We start from the raw sequence: 11,312 nt of genomic DNA on the forward strand, positions 1-11,312 counted from the left end.
AACTAGAAATTTAGATCCCTCAGTACCGTGGAAGTAGGCGCGGCAGCTAGAACCCTAAATAATTTACACACTTGGCTTTAATGATGAAATGAAATCTCAATACATATGTCATCGAAACATGTTTAGGTAATTCCAAATATAAGTGGTTACGCTGGCAATCCTTTTCTTTAATAAAGTCTGGATAAAAAAAGACACACAGCGAATTTTTATGCTTGCTTCATAACGCGCCTTTTAACGCGATAGTGTTAAGGGCCCCGTGTCGCAAAGAATTCGACGTCGGCGTCGGACGTCATTGGCGAAAAATCAATCCAAACCACACACCCACGCAGGCCCTCCGCGTGGCACATTCCTGCCGAACTAATTGAATTGCTCAAGGTAAGATGCGTCAGAAAAATCCTAAAGTACGCCCTAAACACCACCTGCAGATATGATAGCGTCGGAGCTTAACTTGAACATACCAGAAAACATAGTTCTGCTACCCGGAAACTCAAATACAAACCCGTTTTCCGTGCCGCGCGTGCCGCCAGTTTCCTTCCAGCAACACCATCGCACTCGTCTCCGCGCATCCGCAAGAAAGGTGCGGTTGCCGGGAAGCGTGACAAGCAGTGAGGGATCGTTGAAATCTATCGCGTTCCACTCTCAAAGGCGAAGCTTAAGCGTCCTCCAAGTTTTTTTAAAAACTCTTTTGTGTGCATTATGGTGTGCCTGTAAAGCTGGCTTTTTTCTTCTATCGGTCTTACAATGGCAAAGCAAACTTATAGGTTAGGGTAGACAATACAGACAAGTTGTGATTTTTCATACTTATGAACACCTGTTACATCCTTGTGCATTGAGAACGCTGCCGACAGCGAATCTCTCGCAATTATTACTACGATCGGGACTAGAAAGTATATCATAACGCCGTGCCACAGTGCTGCCAATAGCACTTCTTTGGGTCGGGCTTCACTGCGAACAGAGGAAAACCCTCAAAGGAAATTTCCGATTGAAAGGCAGTGGTTGAACCTGCGGCTAAAATGTATTACAACTCTCTTGCCGTTATTTAGTAAAGGCCGAGAGGAAAACGTATTACGCAAAGTGATTCATGATTCGGCCCTGGCAGTGTCAATTGATAACATTATACAAAACTTCCAACGCAATTCATAATACAAAGTAAATAAGAGTGCGAATCAGAAAGTATTTGCCCCTATTTTTTACAAGCCAAAATAAGGTACAAACAGGTAATTACAAATATACGTACTATTCTACGTACCTTACACTATTTTTCCACGTAGTCCGCACACAGGTTCAGACCATTTGTCCCATCGCAGCACTAAATTTGAGATGCCTCCGTGGTAGAATTCGCCCGGCTGACTGTGAAACCAACGTCGGACTGTTGGCCTGGCTTCATCGTCACACGTGAATAGCGGTACTGCCGGGAACTTCTTCAGCGAACCGAAAACGTGGAAATTCTAGGGGCGAGGGCCGGATTGTATAGTGGGTGGTCCAGACTCTCCCAGTGAAGCGACCGGAGCTTGTCGGCAGTTCCGATTGCCACACTTCGCTGCTCGTACGCCGTGGACATATGAAACACAACCGCCATCGTCAACAACGGACAGCAGCACCGTGCCGCGGAGCAACCTGCAGATAACGCCAGACCACAACAAGAAAGGTCTACAGCTGGGAATGGATATTTTGATTTCGCATTTACAGCCGTAATTTGGCTAAAAAAGTAAGTGCAAAGACTTTCTGATTCGCCCTCGTAGAAAAAGTTAAGGTTTCGTCTGGAAGCCAGTGCAGTCTTGAGGCAATTGGCCAGAAGGTCGAATAGAACAAGACAACAATTGTTCTGTGGAAAAATAAAAAAAAAATTCAGCACTCTTAATTTCACTTTAGGATGTCGTCAGTGCCAAACAACTTGGACATCTGGCTTCATAATTTTATTGTAGAATAAAATTATGTTGAATAGCTGCTCAATAAAAAAATAATTATGAGCAAAGTGATTTTCAACACTTATATAGCAGCTCACTTCGTGGTGTACGAATTTGACGCCACCAGGGCTCAGGGGGTTGTAAAATTGAGATTGGAAGTAGTCAGTTTGTTTTCTTTCATATATTTCCCGACGCATTTTCTAGAAGCATAGTGGGTATGTTTCTTTTTCTTCGGTATGCGCACTCGTTCGGGGCTGTTATTTAGCTGGAATTTCGATAAAACCCCATATGACGTTCAGGCGCATGTAGATTATTCACCAATAAAAAGAAAGAAGACTCACTGAATTCGTGGGCTCAACCTGTTCGCTAGATGAAAATGAAACTGAAGATCGCTTCGGAGTAGCTTGGCCAACAAATATCTAGAACTCAGCGCGTATCGCGACTTCGAACAGGAGGCCTCGGCACCTGCGATAAGCTTCTTTGTATTTGGCACAGTTATATTTCCTTGTTTGAACATTGCAAGAGCCAACATAACGTTTGACGGAGATAAAATCCATCTTTTTTCAGTCGCTTCAATTTAAAACACAAGAAAGCTCTACGTCTTTCAGAGACTACATCACACTCGTTGATTCAGAAGTTTTGAGCCCTGGTGGCATCATTTGACGCAATACCCGTAACACTGCTAAAAATTGTCATATTAATTCTCTTTCTTTTTGAATAATGCTTCTGAGAGCTTTTTCACCCTAAGTATGTCAAGCAAAAAAAAATATCCCGAAGGAAAAAAATTTAGGGCCGAAATGGTTTTAACCTAAAGAAAGGGGGGGGGGGGAATTCTGTTGTGCTTCCCACGCTGCGGGGCGCACCGGAATACCCTCGCCGGGCACACTCACCGCTCCCAAGACCCTAGAAGCTACAAGCCCGACTCATGCAATGACGTCCCAAATGACCGCGGAAATCCGGCGATTGGCTGAAGCGAGCAACGACAGAAGCCGCCGGAATCAGGAGCACAAGAACGGGAGAAGCGATCGGGAGCTCGGTTAGGTCAAAGCTTGGAGGCAGTGGCACGGGTCAACGGTGAATACCTCAAATCCACTCATGCTTGCTTTCCTTTTTTTTTTTTTTTTTTGCAGCCTCGCCCACTGTCAAGATTCCTCGCTATCTCGCTGGCTAGCACGCTTTACTGGAAATACTAAATAAATCGTTGTGCTCGATTGAATTGTCGTTGCGTGTGCGTCGTCTTCTGTGTTGGAGAGCCGGTCTATCTCCGGGTTTGACAACACCGAGATGCGCGCGTATTTGAAAGCTTTACTACTGTCACGCGTACGTTGTTATAGATTTTGTCGCTGGCCATTCTTTATCGGATTATTCTTGTTATCTAGTTATCGCTCGGCGCAAAACGCGGCTAATCAGCCAGCCCAAAAGGGGATAATTTGCATACCCACCCTTACCTCTTGCTACTATCAGGCACCTACTCTATGAAATTCCAACTTGAAGGCGCAAGTTGGAATCAGCTAGCGCAAGACAGGGGTAATTCGTCCTGCAGTGGACATTAAAAATAGGCTGATGATGATGACTTTATGAAATAAGCTCTATAGAAGCACGAACGACGTGCCATAGTCACAAGCTCACTTAGCAGTGGTTACCTGGATACGGTGGCGTTATAGGAAGCGCCAAGTCAAGGTTGTATGGCCGTACATACATTTCCTCCTCTGCATATATGGCAATGCCATGAGTCCATGTGCTGTTCACAAACGATTCCATGATACCCATCGACTTGAAACAATGCGTCTTTATTATTATTATTATTATTATTATTATTATTATTATTATTATTATTATTATTATTATTATTATTATTATTATTATTATGACGAGCCGATACCCTACAGCCTCCGGGATCGGCCCACATTTTTGCTCACTGACACGACAAATGCATTTCGGGGCAGAGGTACACAGCTTCACTGTGAAAGCACCTGTGCAGTCAGTACTGGCGCCCTGTATTTTGTCTCGATGGCACCATCACCATCGGCACGGTCCCGCGAGGAGCTGCTAGCGGTTCGCGTTCGTTATCTTCCTTGCCTCGGCGGCAGCCCTTTGTTTTTCGCCGATGACGCGCTAAATCTGCACCATCATTGCCTCGTGCATGCATCCCTTCTGCGACCAAACGAGCTTTCGGCGATACACGTTCGCTGCTGTATTGACATTAAAACTTTAAACTGCTTACTTTCGAAAAAAAACTTTATGCGTATCGAAAATGGACTAGCTAGCCGCAAGGAACATGCTCACGCAGCGACGCCATTGATGACAATATCACAAAAGGCCGGGCTCGGTCAGGTCGTCCTTATAGGCGTTCTTTTTCAGCGTCAGTTATGCTTTCAAGGAGTTTACCTGCAAAACATTTGTGCAAAACAGAAGCATGTTTACTATTTATTCGCTTAGCTAGAAAGTCTCGAGGGCTGGCTCCAAACTACTCATTTCCTTTAGCCGCCTAACATCAATTACTGGAAATTTATTTATCGTAGCTTCGTTTATTACGAAAACAACTGCTCAACTTACTGAGTATCTAGAGCTTACCAATTTGAACACTCGAATGATAAGGATAATGTCAACAAGATTTACAGTGTTCTATTAAAGTTTGGCGCCATTAAAAAATAGCTGCCTGGATATTCATGGTGCAGTACGCTTCTGATAAAGCAGGTGGGATTGCTTCGACGGGTTTTCTTGGCGCAATTCAAGTTCATCGACTTAAGCACATGTGCCCAACAGCACACTTCTGCTTTTACGACGGACTCTCCTACGTTATACAAGAAGCACTTCAGCGCTGCGGTATATCACAAAGTGTGCGAGAACATTGTGCGTGCTCCCGATTACATATATGAGTGTTGGTGGCATCAGGCTCGGTTTCCTGGCGTCATTAAGAATAAAAACAGCTGCCTATCGGAAAGCAATGGAGAATGTACATTGTATCAAATGGAGTAGCGCACATGTGTGTGTTAGAACAGAAAGTACTGAAGTATTTGGATGAGTGCTTTGCGGAAAATATTTTAAGTGTCTATTCTTAACACATAAAGAAAAGGCACCGCAATTTTTTTTAAATTAAAGCGGATATACGTATGCAGTCAAGTGAAACATGTGTTCCGACCGAGTGCCCGTGGTGGAAGCGGTCCGACAACCGCACGGCTACATTGCCACACGGAATATTGGTTAATTAAGGCGAATGCCTGAAGTGGCTCGTAGAAATGGCTCATACCTGAAAAAACAAAAGCGGCGTCTAGTCCAGTGATACAAAGTAGAAGAGTGATACAAAAAAGTGGATGAATGGTACAAAAAATACCAGCAGCAATGGCTCATTCCCGAAAAAAATGACATGATCAGGAATGACTCATACCTACATCCCCCCACCCCCCCCCCCGTAAGCAAGCAAAGATGAAATGGCTGAATAAGAAAGAAAGAGAGAAAGAAAGAAAGAGAGAAAGAAAGAAAGAGAGAAAGAGAGAGTGCGAGAGAGAAAGAGAGGGCGAGAGAGAGAGAGAAAGAAAGAGAGAGAAGGAAAGAGAGAAAGAAAGAAAAAATCATGAGCCATTCCACTCTGTGAAGGTGGCTGACCAGCGAAGCTGCTTGCACACGACACGGAGGTGACACATAATTTTCAACAAAGGTACGGACTCATTTATTGTCTTGATGGGTCGTCATTATTTCGCTCGCAACTGCAACCACATTCCTTGATAATGTCAAATCGATGCACGTACGCCACTGGGTGGTCGGTTGGCCCCGATTGGTGTGGCATCGCAAGGGATATGTCTGCAACACGGAACGCGTAAACCATTCCCTTTTCGGTACCGACACATACACATTGAAGTCACCGACAACGACAACACAGGTCGTGTCATCGTAGTTAATTCACGCAAAGTGAGTAGCCATGAACCTTACGCGACTACGAGTCATTGCATTTTTTGCTTGCTTACGGGGGTATTAGCCATTGCTTACGGTGGGATGAGCTATTGATGATGACATTTTTCGACATGCTGTTTTGTATGTTATATGCGTGATTAGAAATAATTTAAGCACTGTTTGCTTCACTTTGCTGAGTGCGTGTAGCCTCTGCCTTACGGGGCTATGAGGCATTGCATTTGTTGCTTGTTTACGGGAGCATGAATGCTTACGGAGGTATGAGCCATTGATGGTCATAGTTTTTGTTCACGGAGAACAAAAATGCACGCAACTGTAGCCATTAGAGCTTCGCAGTAAAAGCAAAACAGTGCGTTGTGTTTTGAGCGTTACTTCTTTTTCAGAAGACAAGTGCGCGAAATATGGAGTTAAATTCACGACTCACAATTTTGAAATGATCTTTGTTCTTCATTATCCCTTCTACGTGACAGTAAAGACATGCTACATTTTCATTGAATGAATACTAGCAAACGGACCATATAATTTTGCTCCGGTTGCGTTTACTCTTCTAACACAATATTTTATCAGTCACAACCGAAATTTCCCTCTAACAGATTGAAAAATAGAGGAACTTGAATATTAGCAGGATGTCTCAAGAGAAAAGAAGATTTAATTGCTTATTATTCAGGTGTCACCAGACGGCAGAAAAGGGAAATTCAGCAAACATATCCTTAGCATATTTAAAAGTCTGTCCACTTCGAAACGATTCATTTGAGTTCCTTCTTTGCACGCTGATACCGAGTAGAGAAAAAACGAGGGAAAGATAAGTAACAAAAAAAAGATTACAAGAATAGTGAAAGGATAGCGAGAGTGGACAAACTCCAAGAGCAATGACCGCTAACAGTCGCAAGCGTTCGTATGCAGTCTGAAGTCATTTTCAAGAAGCACAGTTGGTCTTTGTGGCCTTGAGCATCTATTAGTACTTAGGACAAGTTTCCGAGATATGTTCCTCCGAGCGCAGTCTGCCATCCAAGCGGCTAATACTGAGCTCCTGGAGCCGAGTATGGAGCGTCAGGCGTTGAGTGTCCAGCCTCCGTAGGTCTAACAGACGCGTCGGCCTAGAAACTACAGGATGGTTGCTAATGCATTTTCATGACTTGGATATGTTTGTCAGGAGACCCAAGACAGCACCCTGTCTTCTAACGTCTTATTATGCTGGCGTTCCAGTACAGTAAACTCAGTTCTGAAGGGACGCGCACCGTAACATGCGGTAGTGTTGCTTACGTTTAACATATGTAACGTATCCCTCCTACGCATGTAAGCCGAGATACGCTATTCCAAACTGCCTGTTTAGAATAGCGCTTCGCTGAACCCATATTTAGTATTCCCACAATCGCAAGAGTCAAAAGCGTGACTTGTTCTCTAAGTTGTAAGTTGTCACGACAACGGAGTTGTATTTCACAGCGCCTGCCTCTAAGAAATACGCAACGAGGTATGGTCGATGACGAAATAAATGCCACAGGAGGCGTTTATTACCATGAACTGCGGACGCCTATACCACTGCAAAGGACGGATGTTGGGTGGTGACTGCAATCGTTTACTCGCCACATGACGCATCTACACTGGAATTCAACTGGTTTCACCAACGCCCTCTTGTATTCTCTAGAATTGGGACTTCGCCTGCCACCAGGACTCTTCTCTTTTTTTCTCTTGATGTCCCTCGCCCCTTTCGCGATGTGCTAAAACGTGCTTCTCCCGGTGCTCAGTAAGCCCGTTTCTTTGGTTATTATTTAATTAATTAATTTCTGTATTGCTGCAGGAAATAGCGCCCTCTTCTTCTTCTCCGTAATCAAACTCTCTCTCACGGGGACTCTGTATTTCTGTGGCAACGCAGCGACAAACCTAGGCCTTAGTTTTGCACAGAGAAATCGGGAATGATGATCTTTAATGAAAGGATGAATAATTACATGATGTGAATTCAACAGCAAGTCATACCCATAGCCAAACAATGTAAATATCTGTGAGTATATATTAGATTTCCCACGTAACTAGAGCCAAACATTAAAAATATGTAAATGCAACGTAACTGGACAGAACGAAGGTAGTGTAGTTTCCACCTACTTAGATAATTATTCCTAATTAATCAACATCTCAAATATTATAATTATATGGACAGTGTCAATGAGAAAATCGTAGAGCGACATGAAAAACTCCCGATACAGCTTTCTGTTGCTCCGCCACATAAAGTTGTTTTTCCGCAAGTGAAAGAAGCCCACGAATACACGTAAAGTGCCGTCTCGCGGCAATTTCGCGTGTATTTGTGGGCTTCCTTCCCGCTCGCAAAAACATTTTTATGTAGTCCGTATTTAGCAAGAGAAAGCTGTATAGGGAGTTTTCACGTTGCTCTAGCATTTTCTCATTGATACCTTCTATATAATTATAATATTTGAAAAGTTGATTAACTAATACTAATTATCTAGTTAGGCGGAATGAAAAAAATATCCGAGTATCTCCAAGCGACGGCAAACAACACAACCTTTGTTCTGTCCATCTACGTTGCATTTACATATTTTTAATGTTTGGCTCAAGTTACGTTGCACACCCTGTATATATACTCGTAGGGAGAAAATAATGCTCCCGCACACCTTTTGTGTTGTACCGTGGCGCTGAAGCATTTCTTGTAGAATGTAGGAGAATACATTGTAATGGCAGAGGTGCACGGTTGGGCGCATGCGCTCTAAGTTCATCAACTTGAAGTGCGTCAAGAAAACCTGCCCAAGCATTCGCACCTGCTTTATCAGATGCCTACTACACTATCAATATACAAGCGGTCTTTTTTAACGGCACCAAATATTAAGAATTACATCAATGTAAATCTTCCTGACATTATTGTTATTATTAGAGTGTTCAGGTGGTAACCTCCGGATACGGAGCAAATTGAGCAGTTGTGTGCGTAATTCACGAAGGTATGCTAATTATCTTTTAAATAATTGATCTTGGGTGGCTAAAGCAAATAAATAGTTCGGAGCCTGTCTTCGAGATTGTGTAGTTGAATGAACTATGTTTATTAAAGATGTTCCTGTAAGAGCTAAGAACAAATATTTTGCAATTAAGTGCTCTGTGAAAGCGTAACTGACGCAGAAAATGATCGTGGGTAACTTCGACCTGACCGTTTCCAGCCTTTTGAGACAATTATGAGTGGTACGGCTCCGTGAGCCTGTTCCTTGAGTGGTACGGCTCCGTGAGCCTGTTCCTTGCGGCCAGAGGACAATCTTCGATTGCGGCGGATTACAATATTGGATCACCGTACATTTACCATCCACGGGTTCCCTTCAACGTCTGGCATCGCCTGGTACCACCAGTGAACCTGTGAGTGCCATATTCTCGGCGGTAAAGACTGTCTGGCTTCTCAGCACCACGAGAAGAGCGCTAACCCTAACGGCCGAGTGGTTTGGGTGCATCACCGCAGCGGAGACGCAGGTGCGCCCGCGGATGCGCGGCATGGCGTTCGCGCAACGCTGGGTCTAACGACGTTCGCCGGTGAGTGCTCCCGCTTCACTCATGACTACCGCGACTACTATGAATTCCCTAAGAGGCTACGACCCGACGGAGATGGACTTCAGTCATGTACCAACATCCCAGCAGCAGCTGATGCCCCCGCAGGATCTCCCGAAGGAAGACAACAGCCATGGCTGGAACATATGGTCCCGGCGCAACAACGAAAGAGCGGCGCAAGCTAAATCGACAGCTGCCAAGCAAGAGCCGGAGCAGAAAGAACGCCGAGAGCCTCCCGCACCGAGACTTCCGCGTCTACCGAGTTTAAAGAATTTTCCATACAAGGTCATCATCCGACCTAAAACCACGGTGGATCTGCAATCTGTGGCTCCACGCTCCTTCGATCTCGAATTAGGGATCCAAGCGGCCCTCGACACACCGCTACAAGAAAAGCCAACTCTGCGCGTTGTTAGCCAGCAGAACATTATAATGATATGTACTCACTGTGAGGAAGATGCGTTCCACGTCGCCAAGCTTAATAGCCTGCACCTCGACGGCAAGAGTATAACAGTCACCGCCTACGTTGCCTTGCCAGAGGATGTTTGCAGGGGTGTAATACATAATATCAAGCCTGAAGTGGGTGATGACTCTATCTTCCAAGACGTCTCCTCACCCAGCCATACAATCCTGGGAGCGCGCCGTCTGGGCAAGACTACGTCGGCAGTCATCGTCTTGGCCGGCCAGAAACTTCCATTCACGGTCAACTACGGGTGGTCAGAGCGCCGCTGCTATATCTACCGGAAAACGAGGGCGGCTTGCATCAACTGTGGAATGCGAGGTCACCAAGCAGACGTCTGCCCGAAACCCAAGGGGGCTGCTTGCCAGAACTGTGGAACGCCGAGTCCAGATGAGACGCACGAGTGCGCACCCGTTTGCGCGCTGTGCAAGGGTCCGCACAAGACTTATTCAAGGGACTGCAAGGAGAAATTCCACAGACCGCTGAACAAGAACGCTAGTGCCACGTCATCAAACGCGGCATCAACAACGGAACTTGAAGAAGGTAGGAGCAGGCCGAGGCAGAAGAAGCAGCCTGAACAGCGATGGCGAGCAGCGTCGTCATCAGTCTCCCACTCTCGTTCCACCTCTCGCGGCCGTTCGAGCTCGAGACGCCGGGCAACCGGCTCCAACCAGAACGCCAGTCAAGTGGAGGCGGGTAAAGAACAAGGGAAGGAGAACCTCACGAAGACCACCGGGGCGCTGAAGAAGACGTCCTTGGGTCAGCTCTCAGGTTCGAAGGTGAGCTTTGCAGAGTGGCCTCCCCTCCCCTCGTCCTCCCCGCAGAATAACACGCAGTTGGCAGCACTCAAAAAAGAGATAGGAAGTCTTAAAAAACAAGTCAGCGCTTTAACAATCCAAAACCAAGAGCTTAGGCGAGCCACTACTAATGGAATAACGCCGGTAACTCAGCCGACTCCTCAAAGCCAAATACAGCAGGTGCCTAGCTCCCAACCTGCCTTAGGCGAGGTCTACCAACAAATTATCCAAGAACTCCGATCCTTCAAGGAGGAGTTTCGAGCCTTTCCAATTTACGTGAACGCCCAATTCCAAGAAATTCGAGAGCAGATTGCAAACAACAGACGATACACGGAGACGGCAATTTCTGCACTTCGGAAGGAACAAGCGGATAAAAGACATAAGTCCAAATTCGCTCGTACAATGCAAGTGGACGAGCCCTCCGATACGGACTCACCATGCCAGCCAAACCTAGAATAAAGATCTGGCAGTGGAACTGCCGGGCTACAGGAGAAAGCAGGCGGCTCTTAATCTCCTACTATCTCAGGAATCTGACCCACCGGCAGCTATCCTAATTCAAGAACCCCACCTAATACCTATCAAACTCCAAGATTATGTGACTTGTCAGCAAGACCAGTTAACTGCCACGTTAGTGCACAAACTATACACTGCCATACTGCACGACCCTTTCGAGCCGGATATTGCGCACTGCTATATTACTATTCTTCC

Source organism: Dermacentor andersoni, chromosome 1 (genome assembly GCF_023375885.2).
Source record: "Dermacentor andersoni chromosome 1, qqDerAnde1_hic_scaffold, whole genome shotgun sequence".
Lineage (NCBI taxonomy): Eukaryota > Metazoa > Arthropoda > Arachnida > Ixodida > Ixodidae > Dermacentor > Dermacentor andersoni.